The sequence below is a fragment of the Coturnix japonica genome, chromosome 1, assembly GCF_001577835.2.
Source record: "Coturnix japonica isolate 7356 chromosome 1, Coturnix japonica 2.1, whole genome shotgun sequence".
In the NCBI taxonomy this organism is placed as follows: domain Eukaryota; kingdom Metazoa; phylum Chordata; class Aves; order Galliformes; family Phasianidae; genus Coturnix; species Coturnix japonica.
In genome coordinates this window covers 17,240,019-17,265,542 of record NC_029516.1, presented here as the reverse complement: position 1 = coordinate 17,265,542, position 25,524 = coordinate 17,240,019, and the positions used below count along the sequence as shown (strand labels likewise).

Below are 25,524 nucleotides of genomic sequence, written 5' to 3'. Positions count from 1 at the left end.
AGTAGGAAGGTTAATTCAAATTCTATTTTAAAACAGATCAGATTTTGTCAGATCTTGAATTATCTGAAAAGGAATTTAAAGAAATGTTTTACATGTCTCTTAATTGTCATAAAAAGAACAAAATAGAATTTCTCCTCTACGATATCAAACAAATGCACTAGCAATGACCTTTTGAAATCAAATGGTGAAGTGGAAAAGCATGAGATGCTCTTAAGAAAAATGATGATATAATCAAAAGATCACAAAGTGCCACTTCTGTTTTTCTCTTCTGGAAATATTGTGTTAAATATTTTCTCTGACCTTGTTTGTCTGTTTTTCAGTAGAGTTTTGCCAAATTGTCTAAAGACTGTACATTCTGTCAGAGACCATGTATAGCTGCTAGATTAGAGATGCTGCAGATGTGGCTGGGTATTCACTAGTACAAACACTGCACTTGCCAGTCTGCTTCTCATTACCTTGGGTCCATAGCATCCAGCAGTATATGAAAAGAACATGTAATTAGTAATTATGCTATCCACACAATAGTGGACAATTTTTAACTTATCTGTACTCATGTTTCTTACTTTTCTCCTATGTAGATTTTAGAAAGTCATCATGTGCAAAAGGAGCATTTGTTTTGTCTGCATATATCTTGGTCAAAAGAAATGGAATTGTGTTTGGCACCACTAGAAAGGCAGAGCCATAGCATTGCTGCTTGATAATAAATCCCATTAGGCTTGTAAGTGGAATTCTACTCTGACAAATACATCTCCCAGTTATGATGGCCTGCATGTCCCATCTCATGTCTCTCTGCAGGTACATTACTGAATCAATACACTGAACAACAGGATAAGGGTTTAAAATGGTACTTATATACGCAGAAGTCTGATATGGCTTAAATATCCACGTGAAAGAGGAAGTGTGAAACAAAAGCACTCTTCAAAGTCTGATGTTTGCATTGCAGGTCACTGCATTTTAATTGAGTTCTCACAACTCTGACGTGCATACAGTCAGTGAAAGACATTCCCGTAAGAGGTTATTGCAATAAAACCTCATTCACGTACGCTTTTTTTTTTTTGTTTGTTATGAGTGGACAGTATGTACTATAGTTTAATTTGATTTGTTGGATTTGATTCACAGCCTAGGTTTATGTTTACCTGGATCATAATCAAATCTTGTGCATGAGCTGAATTTTCTGCTTCCATAAAAATATGCACTGACCACTCAGTGGCATTTCTTGAAAGGGAAGTACACAACCTTCCTCACCAACTTGACCCTTCTAATTTATTTTGTCTCTCTCCTCTCTCTCTCTCAAAACAAACCCAGCAAACACAGAAATCAATTTATCAGTTTTCCTTGAGAGGCTCAGCAAGTAATGCTTCCTTCTCCAGTCAGATTAGAGAAAACAATGATGTGTTTATTTACTTTTTTGTCTCTTTGCCTAAGGAAATAAAATGTATGCAGACATACTCAGTTTGTGCCTTTTTCTCTATACTAGGAAGAACAAAAAGGTAGCAATACAGTTTGAATAATGGTCTGGATATTATGAAAATAAATGTGTAGGAGAGAGCAAATCACAGAATCATAGAATCATAGAAATAAATGTGTAGAAGAGAGCAAATGTATCATAACTTCCCATAAACAGGCATGCCAGATGGAAAAGGTGATGTGTAATACTTTAGTATATGGTAAATTCTTCATAAATTCTAGTTCCTTCTGAACTGAAGCTATCTGTCTAAAATGTCAAAGATGGTATTCAACAATGACTCAGTTTCATAGCAAACCAAGTTTCACTACTCATAAAATAAGCCGGAGCTACTAGTTTGGAAATGGTTGTAGAAGGACAGCTTTTCTTATAGACTGTAAAATTATACCTATGGGGACGGATGCTCAATATTCTACTTGTTGAACAGTGAAACAAACTTTTCCTTTAAGCACGTCATTGCAGGAAAAGTGGCAGAGGAGAAGAGCTAATATTTACATATACTGTGACTGATGGGAAATTTACCCTTGAGAGACTATATATGTCTCATTTATATGGTTAGTCATGGTATTAATTCACATTTGGACAAGAAATCTGATGAAGCTTTAAGGTTCTCTGTCCCAGTTGTTGCCAACTGGTGTATATGCAGGTTTCTCTACATGGGCTCCACTGGGTGCAGCTGCACCATCTCCCTGACGGATGATTATGCCATCACTTACATAATAGGAACACCCATTTTTCAGTTTCATGTTTTTCTTTAGACAATGTTGTCTTGTCAGATGCCAGTAGTTTTTTGGCTTCTGCAATGACAGCTGTTTTTACTACTCAAGGTAGGTGAATGCTTACTCCACCCATTTGTTTAATGAGACCTGTAATCAGCATCAATTTCATTAGGTCATTAACACCTCTCCCACAGCAAGGTGAAGCCAAAATTGAGCAGGTTTTCCATGCGTGTCACAGCATGCTGTGGAGAAACTTTGTGCACGTTTTAAAATGTCTTTATTATAATTCATGTTTGTAATTACTACGGTGAACAATCCACCTTGCTACAGCAGTAACAACAAAAAAGTAGATCCTCTTGTCCTTTACTCCTGAGTGATTATGGCTTGAAATGTGCATCATTTTCCTGACCCCTGAATTCCATTCCACAAATATTTCAACCAAAGATGATCACTGCTATGAATATTTACTGATTTTTAGTTCTCCACAAGAAAAGATATGAAGGGCTAACAAATTCAGAAGAACTTTAAAAGTTCCAGCTTAGTGACTAGTGAAATTAAATATGTCCTAAGCATTTATTCTTGAAATCATCTGTCAATATCTGCTTTTGTTCTTTTTTTCTAGAGACAAACTACAGGTGTGAACGATTCCTGCTTGGCCTTTCCCCCTGCTCCTAGGGGGTAATAAATCATTGTTACTTCAACACATGAAGTTCAGCTGTAAAATGCATCTTGCTACAGCATGACATTTTGATGAGAATGTATGTACTTCCACGTTTGATCCCAACATTGTAAAGAAAACATCCAGCAGATGCTGCAAACTTAAGAATGAAGCAGTGATGCTAAGACCACTTTTGCCAATGTTCTGAAAAGAAAATAAATCCCATCTGAAAAGCAATCCTGCTCTGTACTGCTAAAGAAGTTAAAATACAGGTGCTCAGAGGTTTTATTTGCTTGCACAAAATCTGTGATGGGGATTACTACTCATAGGATAAGGAAGAGGGATTTGATGTTTCCAGAGAAGAGTTAACATGAAAATTATGCACATACTATTTTTATTTCTGGGACTGAAGATGAGGTATATAACATAATATCTGCTTATGTCTGAGACAAAGGAACAGCAATGTGGTATATAGGACACAGCCAGAGGAATGTGGAAAGTTATACTCTGTGAAATGATCTGTCAAGTTAACTGGACAGTGACCGCATCTTTACACGGAAAATATATAATGGCCTTTTTTTTTTTTTTTTTTTTCTCCAGGAGGAAAATTATCTTATGGTAAACTCTGATGCAGAAAAATAATATTTAGCTTCTACATATTTTCATAACTTCAGCATATCTTTTTGCTGTGAACTGCTACTGTAGAGCAGAGCTGTACAGGTAAAGTCTACAAACATGGATACTATTAGAAGGTGCTCTGAATTTAACAGCGGGCAGAGAGGCAGTGTTGCAATCATTCTCAAAGCCCAGGGCTTATCTATTGCCTGAATGTTCATGTCTGTTTTCTTGACATGATATGATATGTATACATTAATTTTCTAAAAGTGGATAAAGTGTATGAATAAGTGAAAAGAACATTCTCTCAGTGAATTCTGCAACCTAATTTTATCACTGTATATTTTCATGATCTGGAATTTGAGCTGATTGAGAGAGTTGGACCCCACCAAAGAAATGAGTTCTTGACTTGGGGAGCAATGGAGAGGAGAAAGAGATGTTTTAAAGAGGTGCACAACAGAAGTTTATGAATGCTATGAATGCCTTCTTCAGTATGAAATTTCAGTCACTACTGGTAATGTGGGGTGTTGAATGTGACTGCAGGTTTTCAGTCCAATTGTATTTGACGGTTGTCATCATGAAAACTGTCATTAATTTTGTTGTTCTTTATTTCAAGATAAATTTTATTTCAATATTTCCTCCATGCAGAACCAAAAGACAGAAAGTACATGAAGAAAGAGATCCACATCTCACCTTCAGAAATCTCTCTTATATGTGAATGCTGGGAGTGTGCAGAGCTCTGGAACTTTTCTGACAAAGCCTGTATCTTACCAAGGAGATCAGTTTCCATTACTCTTATCCTAACTCCATTTCCAAGCTTTACAAGTATCTTAAGACAGAGAAAGAATTCCATCTGAAAGTAACCATAGCAAAGTAAGTGAAGACATAGATTCGCCTTGACAATCTCCCATTAGCACTACTGTGTAGCTGTAATTGAAATGTCCTTCTTAAAAGTATGCCTTAGATAATTTTTTGCCACAGGTCAGCTTGGTAATAAAACACAGTATGACAGACTCGCGATTGTAATTGTTTTATTGTCCTCTAGGTTCTTAAGAGTCTGCAGTGGTGTTCATTGAGATCTAATGCAGAAGTAAATTGGGTAGAGCTCACATATATTCTGCTGTATAAACTGGGAAGACCTACATGGTCTCTAAGGAAACCATATAGTTAATTTACACCTGTGAGACATAAAACTGGCCCCTCCAATGGTAGAGTCTTATGCACACTTTGAATACTCTATCTAGTTTTGGACTCTCCAGTACAAGACATACTGAACATGGACATAAGGGAGAGAGCCCACAAAAATGATGATGGTGCATCTCTTTGAGGAAAAGCTGAGATAACTGAGAATGTTCATCTTGGAGATAAGGAGGTTCATGGGAAATTTCATCTGTCTCGTGTGTGTACATGAATACTAGGATAAAAAAGGAAGGGTCAAGAATGATAGAGACAGGTTCTTTTCAGTGGTGCCCACTACCAGGACAAGGTGCAACAGGCAAAAATTGGAACACTGCCTCTGAACAGCAGTAATCATTTCTTTACTGTGCAGCTGACAGAGCACTGGCGTAGGCTGCCCAGTGAAATTGTGAAGATGTTCAAAATTGTCCTGGACATGGTCCAGGGCAATCTGCTATGGGCGGCCCTGTTTGAGCTGGGATTTGAATTAGATGACATCCAGCATCAGCCATTCTATGATTCAGAGAAAAATAAGCAGCTTAATTAATGAAATTATGAATTTGGAGGAGATGCAAACTAACAGGCTGGAATTTCTGTCAAAATATTTGTCTGAAGCTCCTAGCATAATTATTTTTAACTTTGTCTGAGGTTTGTGGACATTATCACAGTATAATCATAATCTGCAAATATAATAAAAAATATTACCAGTTGAGTATCCATATCACCTGCAATGCTCTTTACTTCTTTCCTGTAGACCTGGGGCTGTTTAATGAACAATTAATTGGGAAAAAAAAAAAAAAAGAAGAAGAAGAAGAATTAAAAAAAATAAAAATAAAAAATTGCCTCTTAACCTGTTAGTGCCAATTAGATAAAAGGAAAACATTGTGTTTGCATATGGATCGTAGTGGAATGGATACAGTCTGTTGTTTTACAGCTCTGACTCTTCCTCCAAGCTTCAATACAGTACTTATAGAAAGAAGATCTTAGCCTTCTATTTTGTCCTTTGTCTGCCACAGAAAGTAAGTGTTGGTTATGTGACTCACAGGGGAGATGTACTTTTTAAATGATGAAGTTGCTGGTTGCATTTTTAAAAATATCTTATTGGCAAAACAATACCAGTTTAACCACAACAGAGTAGAAATGGCACAAAAATACTAGTCAGAAAAGGATAAAAGGTACTTGGATTGGGTGTAGATAGTTTGAGTTTTCATGATGCTGCCAAGATTTTCTTTATCATTATAGACAAAGAGTTGGCCAAAAGCTAGGAACAAAATATAAGTGTATGTAAACTTCAAAGATAGTTTACCTTTGAGCTAAAACTAACTTTGTTGACATTTCCATGTCTGGATTCAGAAGCTATCAATTTTATGACATTTTAAAACCTTTGCATGAGTTTGTGTCTGTAAATAGAACAAGAAACAAAGAATAAACAGAAGTCCAGAGTGAAGAACCAGAATTTTGGGAAACAATATTACAGATCTGTTCTACATTTTATTTCTAATTGCAAAAACACTAAAACAATGTAGCTGATTTTACCACTGTTAATATACAACAAGGGTCTGATTCCCAGTTTCAGCTGGAGAACGCTGAGTTACATCTAGTACGGATATTTCTCTTATTTTAAGGCCTTGCTTAGAAATCTATTGGTTGTTTAAAAAAAAAAAAAAATAACAGAGAAGTGCATTTTGTGTGTGAGAGAGGTAATGCACTGCAAAAAAAAAAAATAAAGTAGAAATAAAGTTGTTTATAAGAATTTTTTAAATACCCTGGTAAAATCCTGTTGAACATGAGGGTTACTGACCATGGCCCATAATGCGATATGTTCTCTTTCTTGTTCTGTTAACACATGAACATATGCTTCTACCACTTAGTGAATGTGTGAAGTACGACTGTTAAGATTTTGGGAAATATAATAGCAAATGCTGTTTACAAAAGAATGAAATAGATTGCAGAAAAATGTTACTTTATATTCATTAATTAGTTCAGTTTGGCTCCAGTATGCAAAGTTATAGGTTATGGTCCAAATTCTAATAAAGAATGTAGGAAATTAGTCAGACTAGTTCTTATCTCCTAACAGCACCTTGTGTCATGAGTAAGTGAAGTCACTGGGTCTATTCGAGTCTTCAGTATTTTATAACATACAATAATGAAACCACCAGCATACTTCACAGGTGTACATCTGTCACTTGTTTTTTGACTAAATAAATTGTCAACCACTACAAAGATATCAAAGTTTTGCCCTTTTGGGGTACCCTTTTCAAACTGATGAGGCATTTACAGAGGAAAGAGACAGCTCACCATGAACTAAGAGAATACAACTTTAGGAATAAACTCTCTAATCCTTTTTTGTGATCTTTTCGAGGGCAGAATGTTGATGATAGAAAAGGAAATGCACTGAGATAACACTAATAGGAGAAACACAGCACACAATGTCAAAAGGACATCACTAAATAATGCTCCAATATCCCTATAAAAGAACCACAACTCATTCAAAATGCAAATATAACAGGCATAAACTTCATCACAGCCATTTGTCAGAGAATGGAGCAGAAATATTTACTTTTTTTTCCTCTGCTCTGAGGAGTAATTTATAACAACAATATTCATTCCATCTAAGCAGTCTCTGGCATCAGAATATACAGATCAGCAATTGTAGTACAGTGATTCACTAGTGGCACTTCAAGTCAATAAAGTTTGTATCACTTGAAGTGCTGACATGGCTGACTGCAAACAAGGCTCAGTAAACTTAAGACATCTGGAATATCATTAAAAAATACTGAGTTTTTCTTTTCTTTATCTTATTCCTTTTAGTAGAACCTTAGTGCATTTAAGAACGCTAGTAACCTCTAAAATATGAAAATGGAATTGACATGGTCTATTTTTATATTTTTCTCCATGTATATCTCAAGTAACTTAAAACAAGAAGAAATTAAATGCACAACAGATTTGGGAAAAAAAAAAAAGGGGGGGTTGGAAGGGGAGAGGGGAGGTGGAGATTGTATGTTGCCCAGATGGTTGTATCAAAGATTTCATAAAGGTTGTTTATAAACTTAAAGCTGGTTGAGTAGGGAGGAGACAATTGTTAATAATTTAGTACACTTGGCAGGATCAATATGACTAATTTGTTATGTCTGCAGAGCTAATTCTTATTCCTCTGTGAACTGAAGACTTGAAAAATTGAAGTAACAATTTAAAAGGAAAAGCATTTCTAAGGATTAAGGGGAATTGATTCATTCTGTCCTAAGGTTAAGAAGAATTGATAATCTAACAATGAATTTAAGGGTTTCTTTTGCAGTTGTAGCATATGCTACTTGAATAACTTGTGACTTCACTTTTTCAGTATTTGAAGTGGTTTCTAAAAATTGGACATCGCAACTGATACACATTTAAGTTATTAAGAAAAACAACAACAAAAGCATAGTTGTAGCACTAACACCCTTCCAGTGTGCGATAGACACGTTGTAGAAGTCTTAATCAGGCCTTTCTATGAAATTATATAACTTGATACATACAAGAGGAATGCAAGAAGCTGACTTTTAGCCAGTTGTGAGGAAGTCTGCAAGAAATCAGTCTTTCTTTCTCTCTATCTTTGCTGACCTATTCAAGTCCTTGAGCAAAGTTCATCCTATAGTAATGGTGTGTGTCCATAGAGATTTGCATGTTGGCTCAGATTCAGTAGGAAGAGCCCTGAAGAGCAAATGCCACAGATAAGCATTTGCAAGGACTACACCCTATCATATAATGAAAGGTGAAGGACCAAGTACAACCCTGTGATCTGGAAATACCAGGAGTATTTCCAGGAGTAGTATTTCTATCCATCTGCTCTGCCTATTCCAGATCTAATTTCTGCTCTCATTTGCTGATCTCAACGAAGTGAGCCTTCCTAACATGCAAAACTATTCAATGAGCAGTCCTCTCTCTTTCTCTGGTGGCAGTCCTCACAGTTATGGGGCAGGACTGGTTTCATGGTCTAATTGTAATGATAATTATAATGGCAAAATCTTTGGATTGATTGGGTCCTAGAAACTTTGTTTTAGAAATCAAAACTAAAATCATTATCATAGCCAAATTCTGAAAACTTTCTGAAAAAGCATTATATGTAGTCCAAAACTGACAAAGGGAACTATTGCAAATAATTCATTTATTCCTATTGATTCAGGAGTTTTCATAAGGTTCCTTGCAAGGATAATAACTATTGATAAAGAGGAGCTATGATGACTTGAAGATGAGTTATTAAATGCACATTTTATAAGCACAAATTCCCTATGATTTCATTTCATTACAGTTCTCTTTTGTCACCTCATTCATATCCTTTATATAACAAACAGTAACTCAGGAATCTAAAAATAACTTACTTAAGGACAGTCATAATGCACAATTCATGCCTACACACATACAGGTGTAGGTGCAGGTGGTTGGAGTGGTCTGAAAGAAATAAGGGGGAAAGAATTGTACCACCTTGAAATGAAGTCATGAGCTGCGAACAATTAGTATAATCTCTGTGAATGACTTCTGGAGCTTTCCTCCACTTAGTTGACTGTGCGTACTGGTCTTGTGTCTCAGCCATGTGAAGACTTTTCTGTGAAGTTTACAAAGCAAGTAAAGCAACACAATCCCCCTCAAAGGATGTCCTTGCTATTTTAAACTCCTTGTAAATCATGCTTCACTTAATCTTTTAGGGAAGGCTAACAGCAGGCTGTAAGTTGGTTATATTACTATTTTGCTTTATGAATAATTATGCTGAGAAACGACTTGTTTGTCCTGATAAGAAAATAAATAAATAAATAAATAAATAAATAAATACTAATTAGTAAAAAATATTTGATTGCATTTCTTTAAAGTAAATATAGAATATTTAAATTATTTGTATTCTTTCTGCTTTGTAGAATTTTTTTTACTTTAAGTCTATTTTGTTAGCTTTCTCAGTTAGTTTAGTAAAACTAATCAATATACTAGTTTCCATTTACAGAATCAGAAAAACAAGGCTCTCCAAACTACACTGCTAAGTGAAGAACAGTCATATTTCATTCATTAAACACATACAATTTCATATTTGATTCTCCAGTTTTACAAAGTTTTTTCTCATGTCAGAATTTTACTCTTTACCAAATTCAGCTTACTAATGCTTAATTAGAGATAAGTAAGGAAACAATCTCCAGCTTTCCACCAGAAACTGATAATTTGTTTCACTTAGCTCTGAGTACCCTGACAATGTCTTCACACTTTTTAAGACTTTAGATTGTGTCATTCTGTCACAGCCGTATGCTGAATGAAACACTAGCACAAAGTCCTGAGGGAATGAAGAAACACACACTGTACAACTGTAAAGGAAGAATGGTGTGTAGTTCCTCTAGTCATTGACCCTTCTTATTTTTAGATTCATTACCTACTGATAAGGAAGAAAGGAAGCAAATTATGTTATCCAGGAACAATGGGCAGACTTCATCCATTCATTTGTCCTCTGTACATCTGGGTAAGGATCAGAAAGATGCTAGTTCTACACTTTCCTGTTATTTTTGCTTTTACCCCATTGTAGTTTTATTGCCTTTGAAACTCGCAAATTATTTCATGTCCTACAGCTGCATGTTGCAGTGTGGTATGTACACATCCACAAGGCAAAAACATTTTTCACCATAAAATGATTATTCTTGATAGAAATCTCTGTCTGTAAAAATACCATGCTCAGGGAGGTTATATAATTTCCCAGAGAAGGAAGACTTTTTCTGTCATAAAAGCTCAGAATATATCTCTAATTCCTCTGAAGGCAGGTCATTTCATCTAACTAACTTACTACAGAGCTATAGAAGAGCAAGTATTTTTGGGTGACTTGAGTAGAGGGAAAAAAATTAAGCAACATTACTGAACTGTAGTAAAATATTTTCTTGGTAGCAGACATGACTCTGTGGTTACCAACATATATAATGCACCCTCTTCAAATACTAGAGGCTGGGGAAATAAATAAATAAATAAATAAATAAATAAATAAATAAATAAATGAATAAATAAATAAATTCAAGAGTGTACAGCTCCAAGTCCCACACACTGAATGTGTTAGAAAACTGTATTACATTTGTGGATTCATAAACGTTTTACTTCATTTCATATATAATCAGATTTGCTGGTTCAGATCCTTTATTTCTTTTAAGAGAGAATCTGGTTCGTTTTACAAAGCTGAGCTAAATCATTACTGAATTCCCCTAATTCATTGGCAAAATGAAGGAAAGAGAAGCGATGAAGAAGCATGATGAAAAGACCTGTGGAAAAACAGGCAATGTGAATACACACACTCATGTAAGTTGTAAATACCATTTCTATGCCTAAATGCGCACACAATGCTACTAGAACTTCACTAATATTGAAACATCTGTTGCTTTAATTTTAGAAAAATGCATCCTTAAGTTATGAGTGCAATTTTAATTCAGTTTTCTTGTATAATGCATTAGGGCATTAGCATGACTATTCTGTGACACTGTGCAGAGTGTTTGACAGCCCCAGGGTCTCTAAGATTATAAAAACTGGCAAAAAAACTGAACTATCAAATAGTAAACAAACATGTCCAAGTTTGATGAAAGCAACTATTGCATTAAGCGACTTATTTCTGAGTCCTCACATTTGTCATGTTAATTCCAGGCTGGCTTTAAAGCACAGACAAATTTGTGCTGAGGGTGGCAAAGGACATATCATTGATTTAAAGGCTACTTCCTTTTCCTTCAGACTATCCATCAGATAATCTTTTGAAGGTAAGTTTTCTTGTTCAGTATGAATTAAACAATACATTTTTTCTTAAGTTTCATTCTCAGAAATATTCAAATCATTCTGATTTAAATTAAAATATATGTTAAAAAAATGTACTTCTGCCTAAAGTAGGCAAACAGCTTTTGAAATTTCAGCTTAATTATTTAATGTATAACAAAATTATACAGGGAAGAATGCAGTATCTTGTAATGGAGACTTCAAAATAATGCACCGCTGCCACTCCATCTAAACACTGAAACTGATTTAGAGTACTATTTAGTCGAGGACATCTTACCTTTTTTGAAGTTGTTTCTACCTTTGCTGATTTTCATATTTTTATCAACACTGGGGAAAATAAAAATATAAATAAAAATAAAGACAGAAACAACCCCTCACTGCCTGAATTCTGATTACAAGGGAGAAAAAATGTTTGCAAACTGGATCAAAGGAAAACTAATCTGAACTTCTAAAGAAATATTCAATAGAAACAGTGGCATGTCTGTGTCACTACAGAATATATCTCCTACATACAACAAAATAGAGTCTTAGGACTCTCTTCTAGAGAATGTATTTACACACACACACACACACACACACACAAAATAACGAGAAACTCTGATGTCATCAAATTCATGCATTATTATTTTGTGGATTTTCAACCCCTAGAAACTTTACATTTTGAGATTAAATATATAAGCATTTCCAGCTCCCAGCCTATGTAGGAAATATTTGGCTATGGAGTGTGCAGACACTGTTACAATTTTTTGATATTTCAATATGTGCTTGGCTACAATTGAATTTATTAATGGCATAGCTCTATTTCTTTTATAGACTTGAGCAACTTTTCCTATTGCATCTCACCCCAGCAATAAAATCACAGCTGCAAATCTCCTTAAAAACTTTTTAAAACACTATCTTGTCAGCACACTGTTTCCATTAACATGCTCCTATTCAGACCTTGACATAGCCTGGGTCATGAGATCTGGTCAAACTCTAACAGCTGGATATAAAAATGTTCAGGGGAGAGTGGAAAATCAAACAGTGGGAAAGATCTGAGAAACACTGGGAAGCTGCAGGTGATAGACCTCTCACTAGCCAAGGTTATTTGGAAGGACCTTTCCACTATATCTGCCTAAAATGCCTTTTATCAGTTTTGCTAAGGGTTTAAACACTTTGTTTTGGAAAATGAAACCAACATGATATGGAAAATATACTGATGTCGACTGTAGGATTAGGATGCATTTGAATGCTAGACATTTTGTCTACCTGTTTTAAATAACTACTTTCCATCTCAAAATATAGGTTTGCATATATATAAACATATACATATATGCGTATGCAAAATACTATTTAGTATATGTAAACCCTGATCATCATACTGATAGCATAGTCCATTATTTCTAGTGAAAAATGCTTGAATTCTTACTCTCAGTTGTAAGTACTTGCATTGCAAACCCCTCTCCATTTAATTTAGCTCACCCTTGGAAAGGTACTTCAAGTATGGGACTGCTCCTCCATCTGGAGAACTGAAGCACAGAGTGCCAGTATGACTGATTTACAACAGTAATGTTTCAGGTGGAATAAGAACTGAAATAGAGTGAGAAAGGACTTCAAGCACTTTCTGTCTTTTTATGTTAAAAATAAAGTCACAATAAAAAGCACCTATCTTTTAACTTAAACATGAGTAAAATTAGTATCACTCGATTCTTAAGCCTTAATTTTCTTAAACCTTTGATCATAGTAAATAAGTAAACATGCTTGTAAAAAAATCTCTGGAAAGTGTATGTATGTCTGTGTGCGTGTGTGTGTATATATATGTGTGTATATATATGTATATATATTTGTATTTTGTTTCCTAGAGGACAGAATCTGGATAGAATCTTACCTGACTCAGTCCCCGGGTTCTCGAGCTACCTTCAGATTCTGATCCTCTCCACTTTCATTTCAAGTTCTTTGTTTTTGTTTTTAATCTTAATGTCACTGTCTCTGTGCATATCTATGCTACTTAAATTATTTGAATTATATTTCACTGCCTCTAAGAACATTAGATTATAAAAGAAATAAATATGCACAGATTTTCCCAAAAAGAATAGCAGCAATAGCAAAAATAGGAATCAAAATGAAATGGGAGTGATAGGGACATATAAATGATTCTTTCATCTGGGACTCTGCTTTTAATATTCTTTTCAGTAATGACTGAAAGTTTTAATCATCTTACATCAGATGTTATAGACTATGATGTCTATTGTTACCTATGTATCAGAGACTTATACTTTAATTCTGGAGATAAGTGTGTGTTTTAATTACAAGCAGACAGCTATGAACATCCTTCTATTCAGTCATAAGAGGCTATGATCTAAACTGTTGTATCTAAGATCATCTTCAATACTGCTTTGGTGGCTGCCTGAAAATTCTTTATCCAGACTTTAGTCTATTCACTTTGTTTACTGCCAGAGAGGAATTCAAGTACACAGGGTTAAAGAGAACCACAGCATGCTCAGAGACTGGGACCTAAATGCCCCCAGAGAGGGACTAGCCTGAAAACTGAATAGTCTTTTGCTAACAGATGGTCTTTCATGTGATAGATGAAGCATATGGGTAAAGGAAGATGGAGAAGTTTAAAAAACTGCTGCATCTGATGAATTATTTCTGAGATTCATAGAATATTTCACTTTACATTGTTCTCAAAACAATTAAAAAACAAAACAAAACACACACACAAAAGAAGGAAAAATTGCCACTGCACATTTGTTTTTTTTCCTTTCTTGGGCTTGTTTTTCTGTTACAGTCCAATGTATGTGCACTTCTAAGCTGCTACAAAAATACATTTTTTTGTTCTCTGTATATTTTTATCATTTATCTTCCAGTGTAAGATCTTTACACAGTGATTATTGGGAACCTTCTATTGTAATCTAAATAAATCAAGTAGCTTAGGAACTCCAATGCTTTCATCCTACATAGATCAGACTATTCCCAGCCAACTGCTCAACATTCTAAAAATCCAAAGTCAGATTATCTATTTTACATAAAATTATGCAGATATCTTTGCTGTAACCTGTCTTGTTCAGTGTGTACGTGAGATTGCTTGAGTAATTAGAATGAAAATCTGTGCGGCTCTTCCACAGCACACAGATCAGTGTTTCCTTCTCAGCAAACCAGCAAACCCAGATGGCTCAATGTCTTTGCCTTCACAATGTCTGGGTGTGATTGAAAATTGGCACTGTGTTCAGACAAAAGAGGGAGATGGGAGGAAAAGAAGAGGACAGAAAGAAAGGAATGGAAGGAATTGGTTTTGCTCCTATAAATGTAACTGAAGCTCATCCTTACCAAATAATGTCATAGTCTAGAGCTGTACAGTGCAACTAATTTTTCCTGGATGCTCCTTCATCATATGGGTTCAAAACTATTCTTTGATGCAGTGAGGTTTTTGTTTGCAACATTAAAGACAAAGAAACAGACAAAAAAAGCTAAGTGCCATAAATGCCTAAGCACACGTTTCAACATGCTTATTTACATCTGTACACAGTTGGGTTCTTGATATGTATTTGACCACATTTGACCACATTTTCTTTTGTATGCAGAGCAGTAGATTGTTTCAGATGAACACCAATAAAGTGATGTTCAAAAATCAGACAAGCAAGTGCTTGGTTTGAAAGCTACAGTAGATGCTACTCATATGTTCCATCACATGTCAAGGGCTGAAGTGATGGGTGGATTGTATACCAGTCATTAGGGAACATGTTGCTCCTCTGAAACAGTTCAGTATGAAATTCATAGTGGTTAAAGCTTTACATGATGTGAACAAGTACTTTTGATTCTGTACAGAAAATAGCCCATGTAAAGCAATCCATAATCTTGCTTTAAATAAGGTTTTTTTAGAGCAACATACTATCTAGAAAAAGTGAGCTCATCCCTCTTGTCATTCTGAGTTGACTAAAACTGGAGAAACTTTAGTTATCATGTCAAGGCAATTGAACTACTAATATTTCTTCCTAGTGACACTTACTTATTCAGACACTGTTATAACACTATCTCATCGCTTGTAACCTACTACGCTGGAACTGACATAAGAGACAGACTCTTGTCTGCTCATGCTGCAGTGTTTAGAAGAATACTGAGTGAATCATTATTCTGTGGCATAGTCCATATCATCCTGATGTGTATAGATTTGTCTATAGCTTTTACAGAAAATGTTCAGAGAAAGGAGTCTTAAACAGGGATTTCCTGAAAATTTTAGTTGACATTTCTGCTGCACAAGTTATGAACTAATATTGAATATCAGCAATTCATATTCAGTGTTACTAGTCATCAGACAGATCTATGCAGTTGGTAGAAAATAATTGACTGGTGTAGTTGGCAAGCTACGCAATGATATTTAAAAAGTCACGGCAATCAGTTGAAGTCTCTGGTGATTTCAAAAAAGGCAACATCACACGCATTTTCAAGAAGAGTGTAAAGGGCAACCAAGGAAACTACTGACCTGTCAGCCTCATATATGTGCTGAAGAAGACCACAGAACACATTCTCCTGGAAGATATGCTAAGGCACATGAAAGAGAAAGAGGTGATACAAGAAAGCCATCATTCCTTCAACAAGGGCAAGTCTTGTCTGACCAACCTTGTGACCTTCTTTAATGGTGTAACTGCGTCAGTAGACAAGATTCTGTTGTAATTTATCTGGATTTCAGAATGTCCTTTGACACTGTCCCCCACACAACACCCTTCTCTCAAACTGGAAAGATATGAATTTAATGGATGGGCTGTATGATGAATGAGGTACTGGCTGTGATATCATTCCCAGAGACTGATGGTCAATGGCTCAGTGTCCAGTTGGAGATCAGTGACAAGTGGTGTCCCTCAAAGTGTGAGTATTGGGCCTGATTCTCTTCAGTATCTTCATCAATTACATGAACAGTAGAATTGAGTACACCTTCGTCAAATCTGAGGATGATACCAAGCTGTGTGGTGCCTAAGGAACAGGATGCCATCCAGAGAGACTTAGATAGGCTTGGGCCCAGGTGAACCTCATGAGGCCCAACAAATCCATGTGCAAGATTGCAGCAACCCCCACTATTGACAGAGGCTGGAGGATGTAAGGATTGAGGACAACCCTGCTGAAAAGGACTTGGAGATATGGGTAGATGGAAAGCTGGATATCAGCCAGGAATATGATCTCGTAGCCCAGAAAGCCAAACTTATCCTGGGCTACATCATGAAACATGGCCAGCTGATTGAAGGAGGCCATCCTGCCTCCCTACTCTGTGCTGGTGAAGCCTCACATGGAGTACCACGTCTAGATGTAGAGTCCTCAGTATAGGAGAGACATAGAACTATTAGAGATTATCCAGAGGAGGGTCACAAAAATGATCCAAAGGATGAAACACCACAAGGACAGGCTAAAAGAGCTGGGGCTGTTCAGTCTGGAAAGAGACGGTTCCAAGGTGACCTGACAGTCTGTCAGGGTCTAAACGAAAGCAATAAGAAAAAAGTGAATCAACTCTTTAATAGGGTCTGCTTGGATAGGACAAGGGAAACTGGTTTCAAATTACAAGAGATTAGATTTCATCTGAATATAAGGAAGAAGTTTTTTACAGTGATGGTGAGACACTGGAACTGGTTGCCCAGAGATATGGTGGAAGTCCGGTCTCTATCTATAGAGACCTTCAAGGTAAATCTGGATCAGGTTCTGAGCAACCTGACCTAGCTGTAGATGATCTTGTATTTTACAGGGCAATTGGATGTTAAAGAGACCTTTAAAGGTCTCTTCCAATGCAAAAGGTTCTGTGATTCTACAAATAATAGTAAAAATATAAGAAATATGTTGGTGCCATCATCCTCTACTTAAAATGGCTGAGATAACTGTGAAATAACCCAAGATGGAAGAGCAGAAGTAATATATATCAGTATAAGATACTTCTTTATGTAACTTCATTCTCTTCCTGTTTCTTTGGTGGTTTACTCTTGTTTGTTTGTTGTTTGAATACTGTTTACCTTTTAATGACTTTTCACATGAATTCTCTCTCTCTTAGATCCTTAATAAAAAAAATAGTAATAAAAATCTACATCAGCAAGTCTGCCCACAAGCATTCACAAGCAGTATTCCTAATCAACCTATGTACAAATTGTTTATGCACTAAAATCTGAGGTATAAAGCACTTTCAATTTCAGTAATTGACAATAAGACCTAGTTATCCAGTCCCTCATGGGAGTTCATGAGGACACACATATGGCGCAGTGTTAATCATGTTTGTTCTGACACAGTGCAGTAAAACAACTATTTCCCTTGGCAGACTGCTTTCTATATCCCCACATAAGAAATGGCTGACATCTTCAAAATGCTAATGAGATATATATCAATTTTTATAAGAGTTTGGATGGCTTCCATGTATTGTTAAATGTACTCAACAGATTGTGAAATGTGCACAGTATATGATTATAAACGCAATACATTATATTTTTTTGTTGTATGCCTTATAATTTATGTTGGCAAAGATGAAATAGGAATGAATGGATAATTGTCAATAAAATATTGGTGTTATTTTTACTCATTTTGCGTGATTATTTGTTTTTTCTTCAGTAATTTCTTAGACCTTAATTGAACAAACATATCTTTACAGTAGTTACACCAGTTTGTAGCAATGAAAATTCTGGCTCTTTGCATTTTGAGTCAGAAGATGAAACTGTGCTTGGATTACAGAAATAAAACTCTAAATCACTTGGAATGTGGAAATACTTTAACTTTCATTTTACACTAGAATGAAATGCTTTAAAATTATGCCATTATCCTACCTCTTTTAACTATTTTCGTAAAGGAATAACTTCCATCCAGGAATGACTTGGGCTGATTACAATCTTTTTCATAACTGAAAATAAATGGATGTTTGCATCTTAGCCTTAGTAGTTCACATCTCAGCACATTAGCTCAAACTCACCTCCAGTAATGGCTTCACCTACAGCTTCAGGCTGTGCTGTTATTAATGCAGTGTGGACACCTTTTATTGACTCTGCTATTGGACAAAGAATTTAGGAGTGGTTTAAGCTTCACTCATACTTGCAAGAGTCATCAAAATATCCCTGATGACATGCTCTTAAACTCTGTACCTGCTGATTCTAAGCCACTACCTTATTACAGCTGTGAGAAAAATTGCTGCAAAAAGCAAATTAAGTCTGATAAGGGAACTGAGCTGAATCAATGGCCAGCTAATTACCTGTGATGGGACTACTCCAGTTCATAGCAATGTTGGCACATGGATGAAGTACTGAAGCATGAGAAATGGTTATCATAATGGCCAAGGGAACATTTTTTGCATTATATATATATATATATATATATATATATATATATTGATATTGATATTGATATATATATATATACTCTTTCTTTCCTTCACTGAATAAGTTATTTAAAATAACTCACTTCATATGCAAATGTACCTAATAAATTGTACGTAATAAAAAAGTACATTAAATACTGCATTTGAAGAGTAGTAACAACCAGCAACTGGACAATTTGTTAAGAATAATTTTTTGCAAATATATAAGTAAGTGTTGGCTCAGGTTCTGCAAAAATTTCTCTCTAGTGCTGACACATTCATGTGGGTTCCTACTGAAATAATTGAGAATGTATGTTTAAGTCTATGTTAATGTATTAAAAATAAATAAAATAAAATAAAATAAAATAAAATAAAATAAAATAAAATAAAATAAAATAAAATAAAATAAAATAAAATAAAATAAAATAAAATANTAAAATAAAATAAAATAAAATAAAATAAAATAAAATAAAATAAAATAAAATAAAATAAAATAAAATAAAATAAAATAAAATAAAATAAAGAAAGAAAATGTTCTCTTACATCAAGACAATTCAGAATGAAATGGTATCTCATAGTGCCGTACATCTTACTTAGCATCCACAACAAGGAAGCCACAAGCAAAATACATATTGGAAATAGCCCTGGTCTATTTAACCCAACAGGCAGCTAAGAACCAAACAGTTGTTCCCTCACTCCTCTCACGAGACTATGTAGAAGAGAACTGGAAAAATAAATGAATAAAATTTATAGTATGGCTTAATAAGAAGAAAGATAAAGGGAAAGAAATGCAGATAGAAGGAAGAGAGGAAGGAAGGGATGGAGGGAGAGAGGGTAGAAGGGATGGACTATACAAAGTAAGTGTTGTGTAACATAGTTGTTTATCAGCAACAGGCAACCAGCCAGCTCCCAAACAGCTTCAGGCCCCCTGCTCAGCATGATGCAGCATAGTATGGAGTATCCCTTTGGCCACTTTGAGTTAGTTTCCTGGTTGTGTAATTCTCAGCTTCTTGAGCACCCCAGATTCATTGCTAGTAGTGCAGCACAAGATTCTGAGAAGTCCTTGAACTAGTATAAACAATGCTCAGCAACAGCTAAAACATTGGTGTGTTATCAGTATTGATTTTTTTTACAAATCTAAAGCACAGTACCATCTCAGCTACTATGCAGACAATTTCATACCGGCTTTGTCCAGTCAGGACAATGCTGTAAATAACATATACATTAATGACTGTAAATATCATGTGTCTACTGAAAACAGAAGGCAATTGAAGAAGTATTTTTGTTATATTTCTGAGACACCATCGGTATATAGAATTTTAATCTGCCCTTTGATATATCTGTTCATGGAGAAAAGTAAATACCAAATAAGTGTCTTTAGTCCTTTGGGTAATACTGTGGGTCTTGAACTTTCCTTATTGTTTTGGTTATCAAGGCCTCCAAGGAGCAAGAAACCATAGCAAAATGTCTAAAACTGTCTGGATGAGTATATGAAATGAAACAAATGACAAATGAAACAGTGGAAGAAAACAAAGAGTCTGTATTACTTGAATGGGTATTACTCGTGATTTTGTGCCTGGGGGTCCCTGCTGGACAATACTGAATAAATAAATAGAATGCAAAGTTTAATCAAGATATTAAACTAGAAGGGAAAAGGGGATGGCTTGCCTCAGTATTCTCTTTTGTTTTTTCTCAATTAGAAAAAGTTTGGTATTTTTGTAAGGGAAATATATGATCATTACTTTTGAGCGTGTCAGATTAACACCTACAGATCTACACTTGTAGAACATCTACAAACACTGGGTTTGATACACTCTGCAAAAGTACAACTTATTAAAAAAAAATCAGTGATGAAATGTAAACGTCTCAACACATTCCATAGAGTCAGCTGATATTACTGTCTCAGATTTGCAAACTGAGAAACTGAGACATAAACCACTGAGTCTACTTAACTAGCTTATGATTCCAGGTGCAATAATAACACCAATTCTAAGACTCAAATGTGAGATTCCTAACCTATGATTTTACCTGAATTCTCATCAGTGCTTTTCAGCAAACATGTTGGAAATATGTGGAGGTATGCGAGCAAAGTTCATATTTTGTTTTTGTTTGGCTGTTTGCCTGAGAGAAATTGAAGTTTTGTTTTGTAAGAATGGCCAAATGACTTATGGGATATTCTGTTTTGTGTAATTTCTACTATTGAAGATGTCCCACTCTATAAATAATTGAATTCTTCAGGATGGTCTTCTAATCATTGTTTACTGAACTTTTCATGCCCAGAAGAACAGTTTAGAGAAAGTTCATATTAAAATGTCTTGACAGTGTTACAGTAAATTTCAGACAAGAACTTTCAGTTCAGTGCTTACTTCAGCTTGAACAGACTGAATATTTTAATCTGAACATCTATGCTGCTTTTTCAAAAGAATAGTGTCTTTACAACATCTTAGTATAGAAATGATTAATGACATCTGAGGAGAATGACTTCAACTTTTTTATCCTATACAGGAAAGGCAGATGTGCTTTCCTTATAAAATCAGAAATGGTCATATACTACAAAACTCAAAAATTGTTTCAGAATAGAAGAAAATATTTGCATTCTGTAAGTCTAAACAGGAAAAAAAAAAAAAAAAAAAAAAAGGAAAAAGTAAAAAGCCATTAGATGTCTTCCTATTAACTGTCTACTGAGTACCTATGGATTTTCTGGATTTATTTGTATTTGCAAGTTAAAAAATAAAGATATCTATTATCCTGAGTTCCAGGAAAATACATAGGAGAAAACAGTTAAATACTGTCAGTCTTCTTCATGAGGTTTCACTACTACATTGCTAAAAAGATTTATTTGGCACTCAACTGCATGAACTAAATCACTAAAATCATCACTTAGTTTAGATAATCCTTAAGGAGGAAGCAAATAACACTGTCTCAGACTCTCAACTGACCTGCCACCTTTGTTTCTAGCCTACAATGTTTTTGTTACGTGACTTGGGAAGTCATGGCTGATCTCTCAGATGACATTCCTTGTTCTTACTGCTACACTCAAGACACACTCCCAGATGTTCCATGAATAAAATAATTGTGGAGTCCCTGAAAGTGTCAATTTTTATTTGTCACTTCTCTGCCTGAATTTGCTGGAGCTCATCCCAACCCTTTTAAAGCTGATCTGTCCACTTTTTCCTCAGAGAGGTTTCTGTCCTGTAGGAGATCCAGGAACAAAGGACATAGCCCTCATAAATATAGATAATCTCTGTACAGATTTCCATCCAAGGCTGACTACTTGCTATTTGAGTTTTGATAGTGTCCAAACACAAGCACAATGAAATTGTTAAACACTTGATTCCATAAGTTAGAGCATAAGATGTAGACCTCTGTACCTAAAGAATTCAGTTCTTCTCATACAGTAAACACACAAAATATCTAGAAGGTTCTGAGACAGAACTGTATCATTTGTTTCTCTTTTTCTCTGTTCTACTTGCTACCTTCCCTTTAATAATTTACAAACAGAAAGAAAAATGCCATAGGAGTCCAGCCACAGCATCCCAGAGAAAGTTGGCACTAAGGTGTAAACTAAAAATTGACCAGATCAAAACTCATCAGAACAGATTCATGTTGTGCCATTAGCTAACAATATTGTTCATAAGATTTTTCTTTCTAAGATTTGTGTGTCAGACTTGTTATGAATTCTACAGTGGACTATGATATCATATTACCTAGATATTCCCAATATGATGCTATAGATTTTAGTTGGTATGTTATTTTCTCTCTTCCAACATTGTTTAGGGAAACCATAAATAAGGTAAAACAACAATAGCTAGGAAATCACATCACTGAGTAATAAAAAGTTCTAAGTGGGAAAAAACACATAAATTCAAAATATATGAGAACTTAATAGACAGGAAATTTGATTCTTAAGGATGGATGTGTAAAATAAAATAGAAGATCTGATGGCACAAAGAAAATAGAAGGCTACTGAAAGGAATTTAGAAGAAATTTTAATGTGTCATTAACATAAGTAAAACCTGTTATTACTGATGTAAGCATCTCCTAAGTGGAAAAAAATTAAGTACCTGTATGAAAAGCCCTTAAGATAAGCTTTACTATTCTCAAATTTGAGGATGGGTGGGAAACATAAGAAAAAGATTTCCACTTACAGAACTGTTTATTCTCAACTTAAGTTCACTAATTTAAATGTCACTGTTTAAGGTTTATCTCTAGCTGTGTGAAATGTGCAGACACATACCTCAGGCAGGCATTTCACTTAATCTGCAACTTGCTTCTGTGTAATGATTAACCTGGCTAAAACTTTAAATAGTTATTGATCATTCCATTACCTAGGCCAGCAGCTGATAGAGCAGAGGTTAAGTTTGTGGAAAAGTAGCAAGGTTTTGCCTGGTTTTATCCTTTAGATTCTGTGTTCTGAATACTCAGATCCAAATCTACAAAGGGTATGAAAACTTGTTTAAGAGAGTAAATAGTACCTCTGAACACAGGGATATTATCTGCTTATTTCAAATCAAACACATATTTAAGGGCTGTGATAGATGAAGGTCATATCTGATTCATAGCATGACCAAGCCTCAGTGAAATTACTGTTGATCTTTATATTCATGTAGAGTTCCTACATTAAGGGGAATTTTAGTTTCAGTAGACAATATTTAAAGAAATAAGAGAAAAATTGGCAATGATTTTTATTAGGTCATCTCCTTTCAGCTTTTCAGTTTTACTGAGTCTTGCAAAGTGGATAGTTGCAAAAATGTCCTAATTGAGGTTTCCTTGTAGAGCATGAGGATTTTTCCTTTGCTGCAATACCACTTTTTATTCCTCAGTATGCTGCTGGTGACTCCAAACTCCTCTTGTGTTTGTGTTTAGATTTCATTTACGTGCAAAATTTTCTATTGTCTTTTGTATCTGAGTAGGGAGAAAAAGTCATGGTATGTTTGTCTCATCTCCAGATATCACAAAAAAATAATTCATTATAAAGCAGACATCTCCAAGTGTCTGCAAAATAACATCTCCATTCCACTAATTAGAATGGGAAAGTTAATTTCTTACTCACATTTAATCATCCGCTTCACGTTTATGTAAAGCTACATAGGGATAAATGGATAAGTGCCATGCAGAGCATCCTATAACTTACATATGGTGATTTATTATTATCATTATTATCATTACTGGGAGGTCATTGTGATATATTCATCTCTGAAAGCTGAGTTGCTCGTGTGCTGTCACTGTTTGAGAGAAGTCATGAAATGACAATCTAGTTAAAATGGAAATAAGGTTCCTTTTTATAATCAACTTATTCAAAATATTTTCTAAGTTAATATGTTGGTACACTATAATCATGTTTTAAATAGGAAAAGATAGAGCTGTAGCTATTAAGGTCTTTTATCTCTGAAATTCCTAATCAGTAAGGCCTGCTTCATTAAGTAAAGATAAAAAAGAAAGATACTGGGTTCACTTTCTAGTATTACTTCTGCACTACAGAAATTACATCAACAGTATATGACACAGCAGTATGAATAGGTTGATTTCTATTTAAGATCTTTTCCTATGAAAGGAAATAATAGGAAACTATGTGTGTATGTGTCTCAATATTAACGTACATGCTTGACATTTTTGTCCATCCATTGCCATTAGAGTTAGGAAGAATAAATAAATAAATAAATGGGAGAATTAGTTTAAAGAGATCCAGTCCATGATCTATTTAAGATTATTATTAAAGCTTAATGACTCAAAAAGTATGTACATATTGTACATATATGTACTCTAATATTTTGATCTCACTGTATGCCTTATATCAAGTCAGGACATCATTAAAATTACAGGATTGTAACAGAGTTTATTGTCTGTAACCCAGTTCAAAAAGAAAGTGTTTCCAGGACTGTCTCCAAAGGTTTCACACGTTCAGTAACCAGGTGGATCCCATTAGCTTCCACAGTGCAAGAGAGGAAGCGCAGAAGACATGGGTGGCGCAGGGTTTTCAGGTGTTGGCAGCTTTATTAACCATGTTCTCATTCTCCTGCTTGTACACGAAGACAGAAGTGCATTTGCCATCCTGCAGCACAGCCGGGTGAATGGTGTGTCCAGATCCTAGATCTAAAATGAAAATAAACAGATTTTGTTTATCTCAATCCTGCTAAATCAAATACATTCCAAGCATCACTCAGGCTATCTGCTATCATAGGAGGGTGAAAAAAAAGACTCATGATACAGCTGCAATTTTCTAGAAAGTGAAATGTTTAGTATTCCAACCTGCAGAATATCTGACACTGTTTGCTCTATTTGGAGCTCGTATATATTGTTAATGCATTATTGAAGTCAAATGAATCTTCTCACAGATATTAATCATTGGATATTCTCTCTGCATTTTAATTTAGATTCATGCATTTATCGTAGTTCAAATGACTTCCAGGTTTTGAAAAATGTTTCTAAGAAATTCTAACTGTATTTTGTTAAATGTGAGTCCTCATGCCAGCATGTAGATATGGCAATGTCACTGTTAAAATAGGCAGCTTTTCTAATTTTAGAGACAGAGACTTATATGATATCTCCCTGCAAAGATACTGAACTCTTGATTTCTACATTGATATGATTGATATGATTGTCTAATTTTATTTATTTATTTGCTTGTTTGTTTTCCTGAGGTGAATTACAAAACAAACGATCAAACATCTGCTGTTACTAGCTTTTTTATTTTTTTCCCCCTCAGTTGAAGCCATTGATCCATTCTTAATGGATCCATTATACCAAAAATTCCTGTTTACTTTCTCTTTCCTTCTGGTTGGCTGTATCAGTTACATCCTGCCGTTTAGTACTACAGCATTGTACTCTGCTTTATTAGGCCTAG

General features: G+C 35.0%; 1 long non-coding RNA gene across 1 annotated transcript in view; it reads right to left on the bottom strand.

Annotated features, from left to right (window-relative positions):
* Positions 1-24,535: 24,535 nt before the first annotated feature.
* LOC107308413 overlaps positions 24,536-25,524 on the bottom strand; it is a 131,427-nt gene continuing 130,438 nt past the window's right edge. Inside the window, exon 3 of the long non-coding RNA XR_004306179.1 lies at positions 24,536-24,773. This is a non-coding gene — a long non-coding RNA (uncharacterized LOC107308413). The remainder of the gene's footprint in view (positions 24,774-25,524) is intronic.